General features: G+C 42.6%; 1 protein-coding gene across 4 annotated transcripts in view; it reads left to right on the top strand.

Moving 5' to 3' along the window:
* Positions 1–17,667, top strand: part of pcdh1b (protocadherin 1b) — a 151,022-nt gene that overhangs the window by 104,577 nt on the left and 28,778 nt on the right. The window lies entirely within an intron of this gene.

Genomic DNA, 17,667 nt, shown 5'->3' with positions numbered 1-17,667 from the left:
TGTTTGCCTTAATTGAATTACTCTCTCTCTTTCTTCATCTCAAAGCAGACTTGAGGTGTTTCTCCTCTATGCTGCATCTTAAAAAGCCTCACCCTATCATTTACATTATAGTTAACACAACTCTGTGTTAATCAATGGATTAGTAGTTAAATTAGCTAGCTTCTGGACTCATGTTTTCTGTGTTATAGAATCCGAAATGAATGAGGCAGTTGATTAAACGTGAGATGACATTTGTAAGTCTCTAAACGGGAGGCCAAATTTAAGTGCTAATTGTCATCAAAAAAAAACAAAAGCTGTGATGCAAACAGTGCCAAAACAGTCATAGTAGGGTAAGGCTGGAATGGATAATTTTCCACATGTGTAATCTTTGAATATTCTCAGGATGTTTTGTCTGAACACATTGTGCTTTTTAGTTATGAAAGCCACATTTGGAGGTTAGAGACAGGAATGGAAACCAGACGTTTTTAACTGCAGCCACATATTATATTGTCATATTATTATTATTATTTTTTTTTTGTCCATTTACATTCATTTACATCTATGCATTTGTCAGATGCTTTTATAAGATATACATTAAATCAGTGCAAGCATTTTCTGACAATCAAACTTGGTTTTCTTGGTGCACTACTAGATACAAATTTGAAAATCCATCATATTAGATAAATAAAAGCATGTTTGAGATGAAATATGAGACATGCTATTTGTAAATAAAGAAAAGTTTATATATATATATATATATATATATATATATATATATATAAAAAATAAATAAAAAAAAAGTAGTAATTTTCACTTCAGACTGTTAACTAAAACAATACATGTGTCTCCACTCCTGCATGTGTTTGAATGTGCTTGTGTTCTAGCATTTGTATTTGTAAGCTATCCTCTCTTATCGCATTAGTGACGCAGCCTGCTGTTGTCGCGTGCCACAGAGATCTGGCTTTATCATGTCCGAAGCTTGACTGTTTGACCAGCCCACTGCCAAAATACATACAGGCGCCAGCAAGCACACTCTTCTCACACAAGGTCCTTGTGACCGCTGGGGCCAGAATCAATTTCCTTTATAGCACTGAGAATGTGCTCCACCACTATACCCACAGTTTCCCTGCTTTTCTGTTTCTCATCTTTCAGTCGACATGAGGACATATGAATTCTCTCTAGCAGGGATATTACTCCTGTCCTGGTTCATCGCAGATAATAATGAACCAGTGCCAGCTTTTTCTTTTTATGACTCACAAAGGGGCGAGTAAGACGAACGGCATCAGATTACACACCAGTGCTGTGAAGTAATTAACTAAATTTTCTAATTATTTTGACTACACCCCTCAGTAGTGTGACACAGTTTAGCTGTTTCTTTTCTGTGTTCTTTTTTTTTCCAACAGCTCATTCTAGTCAATAGGTTCATTATGAACACTCATGTCAATGAACAGATTCACAAAATCATTCGCTTATTTGAGTCTGTGTTCTGCATTTTAGATCTTATTTTTATAGTAAAATACTGCAGTTGTGCTTGTGACTCTGTTGTAAATAATGGTGGAGCTCATTCATTAAACTTTAACAGATCTAATTGCTCATTAATTTCATTCAAAAACCTTCATTGTTTTGTCTGAAGTTTATGTAGAGTTATTTTAATATATGTATATATATATATATATAGAGAGAGAGAGAGAGAGAGAGAGAGAGAGAGAGAGAGAGAGAGAGAGAGAGAGAGAATCTTCAGTGTGGCAATCTGCTTTTTTAGTAGCTTGAGGAATAAATACTTTTTCAAAAGAGCAGCTTGACTGTAGTATTAAATTATCAGTAGCTTGTATAGAAAATTACAGTTTCAAAATACTTGCTGTTTTCTGTAGTTGCCAGTTACAAACAAGTTCTTACAAGTTCTGATGATAAAAGGATAGAGAGAATGAGAGAGGTGAGGAACAAAGATTGATTGCTGATTGAGACAGGAAATAATAAGAGAAAGACAAAGGAATATATAAACAGGATGTGAAGTAATGAAATAAAGAGGAAGACAAAAATCTATCTGAGGGAGAAATTATGACAGAAACAGAGGAGAGAGAGGAGGAGTTCTGTCCTGACTTATTATTCAATCAGCATAATTTGCATAAATAGCTACAGCACAAAACTCAGCTTGATAAAATTTTTGCTCAATACTTTATTGGCTGGCTTACATGCTGAATAGCGCAACTACAATTGCATAACATTTCTTAGTGTCTAAGTCAGTTTTAGTCTGATGGTTTCAGTTTTAGTCTTTTTTATTTGGTTTCATATAAGAAGTCTTATATGCTCACGAGACTGCATTTATTTGATTAAAAAAAAATAGTAATATTATGAAATATCATTATAATTTAAAATAAATATTTTATTTTTTATAGATACATTTCAAAATGTAATGTATTTATTTATTAGACACTTAGTTGCATATTAACTGGGTTCAACTGACTCATAATCCACTGGTTCAGCAGGTTCAATAGTAATAATCTCTTTCAGGTTAAACCAGAGACCCTCTGCTGGTAGCTCAGAGAGAGTGAAGACTTGCGGGGTCAGCATTTATCTGGAGCTAGTGTTTAGTAATTCATTTAGAGGTTGATAATAAGGGGGAGGAACACATTGATTAAGCATTGATTTAATGTTGATTTACAGTTTGCATTGGAGTGGCAGCATTATTAGCCTACTCAGCTTGACTTTGTGCTGTTTTCCTCTTTTTCCCTTTTCTGCATTGATTAGTGCTTGGTGGTGTGTATGTGTGTAAAGTAACTGTAAAACAAGGAACTTCATTGAGAGCAAGCATCGCTGTAATGAAAGGAAATAGGTTTGCACATTCAGAAAAGAAGATGGTGTATCTGGCAGATAAAACAAGTCTAAACATGGCGTCAACAGCTAGTGAATGTCAAATGCTGATTAATACTGAAACATGGTAACACTTTATTTTGATAGTCCACTTTAGACATTCTACTACCTATAAGTAACTTTGCCACTATGGTCAACTAGTAGTCATTAGACTGTCTGCTTAATATCTGATAATACTTTATTTTAATGGTTGCTCAACAGACATTCTACTGAATATAAGTAGCTTTTCAAGTACGTCAATTTATTCTACTAACCCTAACCTAACAGTCTACAAATGCTTTAATGAGAGTAAGTTGACATGTAGTTGCAAAGTTATGAATGTCTAAAGTGGACTATCGAAATAAAGTGTAATGAAAAACACATATGATCTGCTACTGATGAGATATTTCAGACTAGATGAACAAATATATGAAAAAAATAAAATAAAAATGGTGGCCATTTTAATTAACACAATGTACTGCTAAATTTTCAGCTACTGTTGAAATATTTTAGACTAGATGGACAGATGGACTGACGGACAGAATGGATGGGTCAGAATTTGAATAGAAATGTAAATAAGTTTCACATTATCATGGAAACATTTATTTATTTATTTATTTATTTTTTTGCACTTTCCTGTGCATGAAACTGAGATTAACACATTCAAAAATGCATTGCTTACTTTCTAGCTAGAAAAGAGACTGAATGGATGAATGGATTAGACTGAATAAATGGATGGGCATACATACAGAAATATGAATGGATGGATAGATGGAAAGCCATTTCAATAGATATGATATTGTCATAGAGACATGCTTTATTTTTAACTGAGATTAACATGCATTAAAAAACCACCAGTCACTTTTCAGATAATAATTGGACATATAGAAGACTGAACGGATGAATCAGTAGTTTCATATTGTCATAAAACTGATAAACAAGCTTGAATATGCATTCTCTATTTGTTCAGACATGTATTACATGGATGGATGGATGGATGGATGTGTGTTCATTTCAATAGGTCCGCATCATCATGAGCTTTGTTTTTCACAGTGTGTGAAACTGAAGGTGCAAGAGAGGAATGTACTGATAGGTGGGTGTATGACAGTACACATTGGACCAACTGTCTGTCAAAGCGTGTGGAGCTGTGAGCGATAATGTGTGTGTGTACTTGTGTGTATGTGTGTGCGTGTTTGTATGTGCGCATGGAGCTGTGTTTTCAGGTTGCCTCACCAGGAAACTGTGAAACATAATTTTAATCACACTTTAATCTATGCATTTTAAAAAGCACTCGTGTACAAACAAGCATTAGATATGAAAATCCTATATCCGTGTATTTCTTTCCTTCCTGTTATCTTCATCTAGTCTGTTACGGTAAAGACTTTTGAACCAGTACTTCCTCTCTGCAATCCATCTTAGTTCACCCCTTCACTCTCACATTCTCCTCTGTCTTGTATCAGGCAGTCCCAGTTTACATCTATAATGCATGCATGTGTGCTACATTCACCTGCTGCAATGCACTATAGGATCGCAAGCTTCTTGAAAAGCCTCAGTTAGGTCGATCTCCATCAAAACAATCAAAACTTGGCTTCTCAGGTTAGGAGCATTGATTTGAGTTCTGTCCTTCTGGGTTCTTTTCACGTCTACCTACTGAATGCTTAAAAAAAATCGAAAGTGAAGGTGACAAATAGGTGAGAATCGTTGTCATGGGGGTTGCAGCATAAGGTCTACCTGTGGAGGTCAGCAGTGGCTTGTTGGTTTTTGAGCCATGTTGCGCTGATGGGATTAGGATGGACGTGACCCCGAAAGGTAATCCCAGCATGCAGCAGTCAGGGAGAGTGGGATAGAGCTCATTAAAATACGCTCAGCTGTACAAGCAGCTTATGCACACAGGAGCTTTTATTGAGCAACTGTGCCAGCTGAGCAGAAAAACTTCCTGGAATAACTCCCAGCACTTATTCCTTGAGATACTGTAGACACACACATACTCCCACGCACACCAACGCTACACACCGACTGCATTTTTCGCTGAGGTTTTAGCATTTCCTGAGGTAGGGTTGACTTGCAGGTTGTGGGGTTTTGTATGTCACTGACTTACAGTAGCAGAAGCAGCAGTTCAAGGTTTAACCAGACACACAGACAGGCTCACTGAGAGGTAACAGATTATAAATTGCCAAGTTAGATTTCATGTCCCAGTAATATTTGTCGGTGGTTTTATATGTATGTGTGTGTGTGCGTGAGCTGCAATTTAGTGCCTGCTGTGTTCAATGAATTAATTAGTTGTTAAATGAAAGAGATGATACTAACATATCATGAGTCTGAAGGCTTGCTCAGCCCTTACTGATACCAATCAGAATCAAGCAAGGTCGATTGAGCTTTTTCATACAATAATTTTCCATTCAAGATTTTGTGTCTTGCTCAATATTGTAATATTTTAAAAGAGCATGTTGTGCTCTGAATCTACTGCTAACCTTTGGCCTTTTTTATTAAAACATAAGTTCTTCTCGAAACTAGTGAAACTAGTTCTGCGTTTGTCTAGCATTCCAACAGATTTTTGCTAAAGTAGCCTTAGAGAAAGTGTGTTTGTTTGTATTTGTGTGTGTGTGTCCCGTCCTCTGTCTCAGCTCTGTAGCTTAGGGCATTTTAAGGGTTGAGAGAGAAATGTTGGGACAGAATCTTAAGAAGTGGGATATTTGATTCTGATGTAAGACCATCTGTGGCTATTGATTTCTTCTTTTTTTCCCCTCAGGATGAGTGCTGTTTTTTTAAACCATTTTTCACCTTGGGCGATTTAGCTAACTGTGTCCCTACTTCTGAATGTTTTTTTTTTTTTATGTTGTTTTTTTTTTTTTTGTGTGTAAGTGTTTGTTAATGTGTGTGTGAAAGAGAGTGAAATGGAGAAAGAGAGTGTGTGGTGTGGTCTTACTCTGCCTAGGGAAGGTAAAATATTTAGTAATAGTTAAATATTTTAGGAAGCTAATATCAATGAAGACACTTTTACAGTAACAAGCAAAAAATGCACAGCATTAATCAAATACAACACTTGAGTTACCATGTCACATTAAAATGTAAAGATCTGGCTCTTCCCAGCAGTATCTTTATGCTCACTGTTAAGCTCATTGTCAAACACTGTACTGTCTAACGCTCATCTTAACTTAACATTTATTATGGCTATGTGTGCCATACTTACACTGTTGCCTGGGAGTTCCTAGTTTTGCAGTGCTTCTGTACTACATTGTGCACGATTTTGTCTTATATATTTTATAGTTCTATTTTATATAAAACTATTTTAGAGCTGTCGTGTGTTACTGGCCAACAATAAATTATTGTCTACATAAGTTCATTTTCAAAAACATTGAGGTTATAAAATGTTTTATTGAAACCACTGAACAAATTAAAAGAACCAACAAAGGCACTTCTGTAAACAAGGTGAATACAGTAGCTACCATCTGCTCTGGCTAACATTATATGTGACCCTGGAGCACAAAACCAGTCTTAAGTGTCTATTTTTCAAAATTGAGATTTAAACATCATCTGAAAGCTGAATAAATAAGCTTTCAATTAATGTATGGTTTAGTAGGCAATCAATATCAATATAGTATCAGACAATATTTGGCCAAGATACTGTACAACTATTTGAATATCTGGAATCTTAGGGTGCAAAAAAAAAAAAAAAAATTCTAAATACTGAGAAAATCGCCTTTAAAGTTGTCCAAATGAACTCTTAGCAATGCATATTAATATTAAAAAAAAAAAAGTTTTTATATATTTACAGTAAAAAATTAACAAAATATCTTCATGGAACATGATCTTTACTTAATATCTTAATGATTTTTGGCATAAAAGAAAAATCGTAAATTTTGACCCATACAATGTTTTTTTAATTTTTTTTTTAAAAATATACCCCAGTGACTTAAGACTAGTTTTGTGGTCCAGGGTCACATATATGCATAGCTTAGTAGTCATGTGACTTTTACACATCACATGTTATTCATGTGATTTTTATATATGTTATTTTTGGCAGAGAAATTTCCTGTTACTTACTGTTTGTCTGAACAACGAAGAGTTTTTATTTATCCAGTGGTTTTACAAATTCAGTCTGAACAACCAATCAGATATGGCATTTAGCTTGTGTGTGGTCAAAGAACAACATGTAGGAGAACTGTTAGAAATCTAACTGTTAGTGGAAACCGTACAAATAAGATTATTTGAATTGCCATGTGATTCATCAAAGCATAAAATAGTTGCATGAGAATGTGTTGGATGCAGCATGTTTTCACTTGTTAGCATTTAGCCAAAGCATAGAAGCGGTGTGCATTGTTCAACACTGTCTGTACACAAGACAGGTGCAAAATCACACGTAAAACATGTCACCTATTGAGTAATTCTCTGTAGTGTAAATGCTAACATTAATTTATTACTGTGTATTCAAACGCCTTTGTTCAAAGTGAAGTCAAAGAAGGTTTAGCCTTTGGAATTAGGGTGTATGTTTTGGCACACCTTTGTGGTTTTAGGTAAGAAATAAACAGACTACAATATAAACAGATTAAAGATCATCTACGTGCCCCCAGCTACTGGCAGCGTTTAAGAGCTCTTTCATGTGACTACAACTCTTTCATAGAGTCTATCTCACTAAACCAGTCAGTCTGGCTGGATGAAGTCACAGATACGGAACAATGTTTAGAGGGTCGATTGCACCTGTGGCAAGTCGCCGTCATTCTCCTTTATTGAAGTGAAGCATATGGAGAAAAAGGCACAACGGTGTGATGGCCGCCCATAAAATCCACTTACCGAATGAGCGGATAAGGGGACTTACTGGGCTCATCTTTTGTTTGTCCGCTCCTGTGTGTCTGGATCCTGCTGTGAGCACTACATAATCCCATCAAAGGCAGAGCATAGCCACCCCTGTATCTACCAGAAGGACCACTGATTATTGAACAGAAGATTAGGATTATGCAGGCAACAGACTGAGACCAATTGAAAGACTCTAACCCCTTTCAAACAAATAAATAAATAATCATATAGACGAATAAGAATGAGTAAATAAAAAGGTGCATTGAAGCATGAAAGTGGAAGTGGTGCGTTTAGAGACCTGATCAAATTTGTGAATTGTCCAGAATGTTTTATGATTCATTTCTGGCTTTAATTCTAAATGCAAGACTTGGTTTCCACCTGAGTTTTAGACCATCTGATTTAAGTCTAGCTGCTCAGATTCATGGGGCTAAGACTTCTGGCAGCATGCGGGGTGGGGGCTTAGAGTCTGACCCAGGCCCAAATCCTGAGGTCAGACTTAGAGAGATAAGGAGAACTGTTTTAAGTGCCTAGTTAGGTAAGGTTGTTTATTTTGTATTCATTTCCCCTTTCTTTTAGCATCCATATCCGTCCTTGTTTGGCATCATGAGACCCTCATGCATTTGTATTTTGCTCAGCAAGTATGTTTACCAGCACATCATGCTCTGGAGACATTCCCTCTTGAGGGGAGCATGTCGAACAGTCACTCATGTTGTCATTCAAAGCTGTCACTGAAGGCCATATGAGAGGTCACACTGGAAGGCTTCATGCTTCACCATTACAGCACTGCCTGTAGCTGCATGATACAGACAGGTCAGAATGGGCAAGAGCCCTGCAGTTTCTACAGTCCTTTCTAACATCGCAATGAGACAGAAAATCTAGAACTTTAGACACTGTCGGACTTGCTGCAAACAAAAAAAAGTTTGTCTCTTTCTCTCACAAAATTTTAATGAACATTTATCTTTAACACCCTGCAACACAAATACCCAGATGTCTCTTATTAGAAATAATGCCTGTCTGCTCTGCAGATTCATGACGAAACAGTTTTAGTCTTTGATCACCTCTTCATTCTCACATAATTTTCTGGTGGTCTTTCTTCTTTGGTTTCCTTTCTTTTTTTGCTGTTCTGTTACCTCTGGCTGGTAGCAGAAATAATTGTGGTCATACGTTGTTCTGTGTTTTCTTGGTGCTAATTTGGCCACCGAGACTAGATTACTGAGTAAAAACAGTAAAAGAGTAAAATCTCACATTTGCTATGAAGTCATTCATGTTTGCTGTCTTCAGACAGATGAATGAATTCACCACTTCATGTCTATTTCTGCAGCAGTTGAAGCTACTGTGTCTGCATTCACACTTCACATATAACTGGATGTCCTTGTCAGCGTTGAGCCCACATGACAGGTAGATTCAAATTCAGACAAAACCGTAACCTCAGACCCTCTCAGAGAGATTAAGATGTGACTTTGTCTTATACAGTATTTAAGGTGCACTTTTTTTTTTTTTTTTTTTTTTTTTTTTTACATTTCCTTTGTTTTTAGTTTAAGTTTTACTACAATTTACACTACTACACATATTCCATCTTGAGCATGTGTGCAAATATTGTGCTAATAATAATAATAATAATAATATAGTGAAACATAATAATAATAATAATAATAATAATATAGTGAAAACAATTTTATTTTGATGTTGAACCACCAAACTTCATTCATCCATGCCAGTAGGTGTCAGTATATACCAAGACCTCTTCAGGAACTCGAGCTGCGTCGAGCGCTTTGGGGAACGCGTCTAGCGTGAGCGACTCTGAATATCGTGTGAAATCAGTCCAATGGAAGAGCGTGACGTCACGGGCGGGGGGGACGTAAGCGACCAGGAAGCTATAAAAGCACATGCCGCGCAGCTGGCATCAGCTTCGCGTCTTCAGCAAGCGCTCTGTGTGTGCATGTCATTTTGTCTTGTGAGTCTTATTTACTGTTGTCTGTCCAGTAGAGCTCCAAGCAATGTCCAAGTGCAAGGCGAAATCCAAACACTCTAAAGGCGAATCCGGATCGCGTTTCAGACTGTGTGTCCCTCCCTGCCCGCGCTACATTACGAGCGGGGATACACACAGTCTGTGCGTGGTCTGCCTGGGTTCGAAGCACGCCGAGTCGGCTCTCGAGGGGGCCGACTGTCCGCATTGTGAGAGGATGTCGGTGCGGCTGCTTCGTTCCCGGAGGGCTCTCTTTGAGGAGGGAGCCTTCGCCAGCGTTCCCCGCGGTGCTGGCCCCGCTTCTGCCGAGGCAGAACGGCAGCTGCACTCGTGGGGTTCGCAAGTGGATCTGACAGAGGGAATGGAGACGGGCGAGTCCCTATCTCCTTCCACTTCTGCCAGATCCGGCGCCCAATCTCTGGAGTCGGAAGCACGCTCTGCGGTTCCTTCCACCCAGGGAGAGGGATCGACACTCCGCCTCTCTTCCTCCGAGGAGGTCGATGTGGAGTCTGTCGACAGGGATTCGCCCCCCCCACTCGCCTAGGTATGAGGAGCTCTTGGAGGTGGTGACTCGTGCGGTGGCCAAGTTGAGTCTTGACTGGCCCGCCGAGAAAAAACAACCGAACCGCAGAAAAGCAAGCTCGACGAACGCTTTCTGCGGGCGAGTCAGCCACCTCCTTGCCGGGGCCTTCCTTTTTTTCCCGATCTACATGAAGAGATCGCTAGATCGTGGAAGAGGGCCATTCTCAGCCCGCCTGTATATCCCTTCTTCAGATTACTACGGCAATGTAGTGGGGATTACAGAGCGAGGCTACAGAGCGATGCCCCGGGTGGAACAGACGCTCGCGAGCTATCTGTCCCCCGGTACGGCATCGTCTCTGAAGGCCCCGGCATTGCCCTCCAAGCCGCTCAGAACAACATCGGCTTTGGTGGGCAAAGGGTATGCGGCAGCAGGTCAGGCTGGTGCGTGTCTGCACACCATGGCGGTGTTACAGGCATACCAGGCTGACCTGCTGAAGGAGCTTGACGAGGGAGAGGAGATCAAGTCCGATGACATCTCTGAGCTCAGAAGGACCGCTGATCTCTCCCTCCGCGCCACCAAGGAGACCGCCCGAGCGATTGGGCGGTCCATGGCAGCTATGGTGGCTGCGGAGAGGCATTTGTGGCTGACCCTGTCTGAAATGAAAGAGCGGGACAGGGTCTGCCTTATGGACGCCCCGATCCAGCCTTCTGGCCTGTTCGGCGACGCAGTCAACACTGTCGTCGACAGGTTTCAGGAGGCTCGCAAACAGGCGGCGGCGTTCCATAAATTCCTCCCTCGTCGCTCCCTCGGGGCATCTGGGCGGGAGATGCCCCAGCCGCACCCTAGCTCCTCATACCGAGAGGCTCAAAAGCAGAGCGTCGCCTCTCGTGCTCCCCCGCAAAGGGAACGGGAGCCTCAGCGACGCTCTCGGCCGAGGTCTTCGAGGCCCAAACAAGATCTGAGGGCAGTCATTGATGCTAAGAAGGCCTCGGCCAAGAAGCCCTGACGCCAGAGAGCCAGGGCGTCAGAGGGCAGCCTCTGCTGGGGTAGAGCGGTGCACACCGCATTACACGGTGCCCGTCTCGCCTCAGCGCCCTCTGGGGGCCGGTCTGCCAACCCTGCCAGTGTTCCAGGGTGCAGCGGTCCCCAGCGAGCATCATTCTCAGTATCTTCCGCCCGTGCGCGTAGCGGGGCTGAGACCCCCCCTGCGGGGGCCTCTTACACCAGAGGTCAGTCTCGAGAGACTGATTCCCTTAGTAGATTATTTGCCAGCGTGGAAACTACTGCCAAATGTATCTCAATGGGTCCTGCACACGGTAGAGAAAGGTTACCGTATTCAGTTCGGCTCTGCACCGCCGATGTTCAACGGGGTTACTCCGACGATAGTCGGCCCCGAGCAGGGTCTGGTTATGGAACAAGAAGTGAAAGCCCTATTAGAGAAGGAGGCCATCGAGGTGGTCCCTCCTCAAGACAGGGAATCCGGATTTTACAGCCGGTATTTTCATAGTTCCAAAGAAGGATGGGGGGTTGCGTCCGATCATAGACCTGCGGGTCTTAAATCGATCAGTTATGAGACTGAAGTTCAAGATGCTCACGATCAAGCATGTTGTAGCGCAGATCAGGTCCGAGGACTGGTTTGTCACAATAGATCTCAAAGATGCATACTTCCACATATCCATCCTTCCACAACACAGGAAGTTTCTGAGGTTTGCTTTCGGGGGCGAAGCTTACCAATATCGAGTACCTCCCTTTGGCCTCGCACTCTCACCCCGCACGTTCACGAAATGTGTAGATGCGGCTCTGGTCCCCCTGCGCATGCAGGGCATCCGCATTCTCAACTACATCGACGATTGGTTGATTTTAGCTCAGTCAGAGCAGGCTGCGGCTCGGCATCGAGATGTCGTTCTCGCACATATGGGGGAGCTGGGTTTGAGACTGAACGCCAAGAAGAGTGTACTTTCTCCAGTTCAGAGAACCACCTATCTAGGCGTAGTATGGGATTCGACCACGATGCAGGCACGATTGTCCCCTGCTCGTATCGAGTCGATCCTCATCTCAGTCGAGAGAGTCAAAGAAGGCCAGTCACTCACTGTCAAACAATTTCAGAGATTGTTGGGTCTGATGGCAGCTGCGTCCAACGTGATACCTTTTGGCCTGCTGTACATGAGACCCCTACAGTGGTGGCTCAAGACCAAGGGATTTTCCCCAAGGGGCAATCCACTTCGAACTATCAAGGTCACGCGGCGCTGCCTCCGTGCCTTAGACATGTGGAAGAAACCTTGGTTCTTGAATCAGGGCCCAGTGCTGGGAGCTCCTGGTCGCCGTGTAACACTAGCGACGGATGCTTCCCTCACTGGTTGGGGTGCGGTCATGAGTGGCCACCCTGCCCGCGGTCTGTGGAGCGGTCGCCATCTGACATGGCATATCAATTGTCTAGAAATGCTAGCAGTTTATCGTGCACTGAAGCACTTCCTCCCAGACCTAAGGGATCACCATGTGTTGGTGCGCACCGACAACACATCGGTGGTCTCTTACATCAACCACCAGGGAGGTCTGCGTTCGCGCCCCTTGTACAAGCTGGCGCACCAGATCCTTGTGTGGTCCCAGGGCAAACTCCTCTCACTCAGAGCAGTATATATTCCTGGGAAACTGAATGTGGGAGCAGACATACTGTCGAGGCAGGGGCCGAGGCCCGGGGAATGGAAGCTTCACCCAGAGGTGGTGGAGCAGATATGGAGAATTTTTGGCAGAGCTCAAGTAGACCTCTTTGCAACTCAGGAGACAGCACAATGTCCCCTTTGGTTCTCTCTAGTTCATCCAGCTCCCCTGGGACTGGACGCTATGGTACAGACCTGGCCGAGGCTTCATCTGTACGCATTTCCCCCTATTGCTCTGCTCCCGGGAGTTCTGGCGAGAGTACGCCGGGACGGGGTCCGTCTATTGTTAGTAGCCCCGTTCTGGCCGGGCCGAGTATGGTTCGCAGATCTGGTCTCGCTCCTCGACGGCTCTCCTTGGGAGATACCGATCAGGACAGACCTACTCTCACAGGCGCAGGGCACGATAATTCACCCTCGCCCGGAGCTGTGGAAGCTGTGGGTGTGGCCCCTGAGGGGGCGCAGTTCATAGCATCCGGTCTCTCAACCGAGGTTGTTGAGACCCTCCTCCAATCCAGAGCTCCCTCAACGAGGAAACTGTACGCCCTGAGGTGGAAACTCTTCACCTCATGGTGCAGAAACCGCCAGCTAGACCCAGTAAACTGCCCAGTCGGTACAGTTCTGGAGTTCCTACAGGCCAGGTTCTCTGCAGGGTTGACCCACTCCACGTTGAAGGTCTACGTGGCGGCCATTGCGGCCTACCACGCCCTTCTCGATGGTCAGTCTTTGGGAAGACACCCATTAGTTACACGTTTCCTCCGCGGTGCGCTGAGGCTGAGACCTCCAGTACGGTCCCGTATTCCCCCGTGGGACTTGGTTGTGGTGCTAGAGGCCTTGTGCAGACCTCCATTTGAGCCTATTCAAGATATCTCAGACAGACATCTGACACTTAAAACCGCCTTTCTGTTGGCCATTACCTCTCTGAGGAGAGTAGGAGATTTGCAGGCCCTCTCAGTGGCCCCTACATATCTGGACTTTGCACCTGGCATGACCAAAGCGTTCATATACCCTCGAGCGGGATATGTTCCTAAGGTCCCCTCTGTCACACCACAACCTGTAGTGCTGCAGGCTTTCTGTCCTCCTCCCTTTCGGGAGCCCGACCAAGAGAAGCTAAACTGTATGTGTCCAGTTCGAGCACTGGACGCATACGTCCACAGAGCTGCCCTGTGGAGAAAAACAGACCAATTGCTTGTATGCTATGGTCCCCCCAAGAGGGGTTCTCCTGCTTCTAAGCAGTCTATTAGTCGTTGGATAGTCGAGGCTATCAACGCCACCTATGAGTCCTCTGGTCGTCCCCCGCTGTTGGGAGCCAAGGCTCACTCCACACGGGGGTATGGCGGCCTCCAAGGCCTTTTTGGCAGGTGTATCCATGCTGGACATCTGCAACGCTGCGGGGTGGTCCACGCCCTCTACATTTGCAAAATTTTACGGCCTAGACATGCCGGTCACTCCAGGCGCATCCGTCCTCTCGTCCTAAGCTGTGCTCTTCGGATACACACTAGGCAGGGGTTTGGGAGTCTGGCAGCGTTGGTACTCGTTCCCCAAAGCGCTCGACGCAGCTCGAGTTCCTGAAGAGGAACGTCTCTAGGTTACGTATGTAACCCTAGTTCCTCGAGGGAACGAGACGCTGCGTCTCGGAGCCATACCCCCCGGCACCCCTGCCGGCGCTTGCTGGTACTCGAAGCTGATGCCAGCTGCGCGGCATGTGCTTTTATAGCTTCCTGGTCGCTTACGTCACCCCGCCCGTGACGTCACGCTCTTCCATTGGACTGATTTCACACGATATTCAGAGTCGCTCACGCTAGACGCGTTCCCCAAAGCGCTCGACGCAGCCTCTCGTTCACACGAAGAACACAGAAACAAAAAAAAACCTAACAAAAGCCTTTTATTTTGATGTTGAACCACCAAACTTCATTCATCCATGCCAGTAGGTGTCAGTATATACCAAGATTACTGAGACAAATGAGAGCTAACTGAGAGCACCATTAATACCAAATGTGTACAAGAATGGGTTATATAAACCTTAGTTGCATTAAGAAAGAGAGAGAGATAAAAAAATAATAATAATTACTTTGTGGTGTACAGTCCACAGGGAGGCACATGATATAAAACTCCCCCATAACTACTTTTTAACCTGATCCAGGACTGAACTCTCATCCGTCTATGAGGCATTGTGTTGGCTGCTTCTTAGTGGTCAGTAGGGGTCATGCTGGGTGGCGTCTGGCTACCTACAGTATTTCCCACTGGCATGCCGTGCCCGTCTCACACTATTCTCTTTCTCTCCCTCTGCTTCTATATTTCCCTCTATCTCTCTCTCTCTCTTGCATTCAGTTTGAACTTCACAGTTGAATCTGTCATAAAGTATTGGACACTGACTTGCTAAATAGCCAGAGACCTCCTCTCTTTTAGAGGTCAGAAAAAAAGATCAATTATTTATTTTCATCTCCAGTTGTTTTCCCAGAGAATGATTACATGCCGCTGACACAATACAAATCTGTAGTTATAATAGGCTTTTTTTTGCAAAACAAGCATAAAGCTTCAGAGAAACAAAGTGGTTACCACACACAAAGGATGAGTGAGTAACATTTATACGCAAGCATACAGCAGATTTAAAAACAGAGGGGTGTCTCTATCATCTGTCTCCCTCTTTTCCCCTCTTTATACACACACACACTCATACACTTGGAGGAACAGTGGGGTCTGATCTTGCCCAGGGCACAGGGAGTCGTGCTCACTCTGTGGAAAGGAGCCAGTGATTGTAGAGAGGTCCCATAGTGCTCAGAGGCTGCACAGTGCATGCGCGCATGTGTATATTGCCACACTAACACTCCTTAGAGGGAGGAAATACACATCACGGGTCAGCTGCTGTCATCAGAGCACATCCACTCATCTGGAGGAATAGAACAAATCTGAGATGGGAGAGAGATACCCACCACTGAATACATGTTGGTGTGTTGTAGAAAGAGTAAAACAAGGTTCTTAAACTAACATTTTGGCATGCCTGCCAATTGCCTGTAATTAAAAAAAATATATATTTATTTAGATTTTTATTTTTTATTTTTTTTCTTGATGAGTGTTAATTTTTGGCACTGGGTAAAACCTTATTAGTATGTTTCTGGCATTCCTTTGTACAAAAAATACCTGAATATATTGACTCATCCTATACAGTAACAATCTCAGCACACAACAAACCAAGTAACTAGCTAAAATCGTAGGAAACAAAATAAATAAATAGATCAGAGCTCTCAAGATCTAACTGAGGTCTAACCAGGTGTTTAGTCTGTATCTGACAGCGGTCTTCACCGTAAACATTTGTAGCATCGTGAAGCAACAGAAGGCTGAGTTGTTAACGAAGCATGTCAGTTTAATGACCAATGCCAGTTCATGTGAAAAACATGGATTTTATCTCCGTCAACAAGCAATTAGCTGCCTCTCTCTTATTTTTTTCTTGTCTCTGGTGATCAAAGAATGTTTTTAAAGACTGTGATCTGATGGGTAGAAGTAAACAGTCACTTAGCATCCACTCCACAGATTTGTGTGATCACCAAAACCTCGGCCTTGTGAGATTTATATTGATTGTTCTTTTGTTTTTTTGTTTTGTTTTTTTGTTTTTTTTCTGGGCTGGTGTGCTTTTAACTATTTTAAAAGTATGTTAAGTATTTCTACAGAAGATAGAAATGACAGTTGACAGAGCCCCAGAGAGCTACTGCAAAGAATTCTGGATGTACAGTCAGCCAGTCATAATTACTGTAAACTGTAAAATATAGTTCTAAATTCTTATTCAATGACACTGTTCAGAGTCAGTTTAAATACTGATAAATCACACATTTTATATTAATGCAATAAGTTGCTGCATCTCTCGGCAACCTTAAAACATTACACTGGAAATATTTTGTGGTAAAACAAATTGCTAGCAAATTTCACTAATAATTACAAAGAAACAGCAAGTACACATTGAGTTCCACACTAAATATAAATATGTTTCAGTGTATTTTTTATTGGTGAGACTGTGGAGGTATATGTACGACATTATATTATGTAGGAATCAGTTTCCTCAGACAACGTTCAGCAAAATATTGTACTGCAGAACACTACAATTGGCCATTTAAAATCATCTTTTCTGGAAAGAAGTGTAAAAAAGTTTTGACATTAGGCTCAACATAAAGCTTAAACAACCCCTGTGTCATATTGTAAATGCTTAATCCATAGGAAATAAAAATGGAGGATGGCGAAAGGATGAGAGGGAGGTAGACATAAAAACATGAGAGATGAAGAGGCCCAGTGCTAAGAGGATTAATAGTCATACGTTGGCATGGAGACGAAGTTGGCCACACGATTAGACAACCTTGCCTTTATTATATCAGCCACTTCTTTACAGAGTCTGATGAGTGAGCTGTCATCTGAGAAAATCCAAGGCAGGAAGTGCAGAAGGAATAAAAGAGGAACGCATGAAACACTTCAGCGGTCTGAGAAGTCTAAGAAGTCAGACACGTCTCTTTCAGATCCGGTGCTTCGACAGTTACAGAATCTTTCCCCCTCCCTTCACCGAGTCATTGTCAGTGCCGCCTGGATCTCTAAACAGTCACTCACAAAACTATTTTTTGTCTCTGGGCTGGATAGATCCTTTGACATCATTGCGGTTACAGCTGAGCGCTCATGGATGAACTATCTGTGCGCCATCTCAACCAGGCCCACACATACAGTACACACACAATTTTATGATGCTATTGAGAATCAGAGTGATTTTATTTTATCTTGAAGTTTATAGTCATATTAATGCAGGACAAGTTCAATAATTACATTTCTACGCGTGTTATTATTTTTGTCGAAGAGAAAAAGCCTTACTATAGTATCAGGTATGAGTGTCATTGTGTTTTTTTTTTTTATTTATTTATTTTTTT

The sequence above is a fragment of the Cyprinus carpio genome, chromosome A14 (genome assembly GCF_018340385.1).
Source record: "Cyprinus carpio isolate SPL01 chromosome A14, ASM1834038v1, whole genome shotgun sequence".
NCBI lineage: Eukaryota > Metazoa > Chordata > Actinopteri > Cypriniformes > Cyprinidae > Cyprinus > Cyprinus carpio.
Note: the sequence above shows the minus strand (reverse complement) of the source record. Positions and strands in the feature narration are given on the sequence as shown.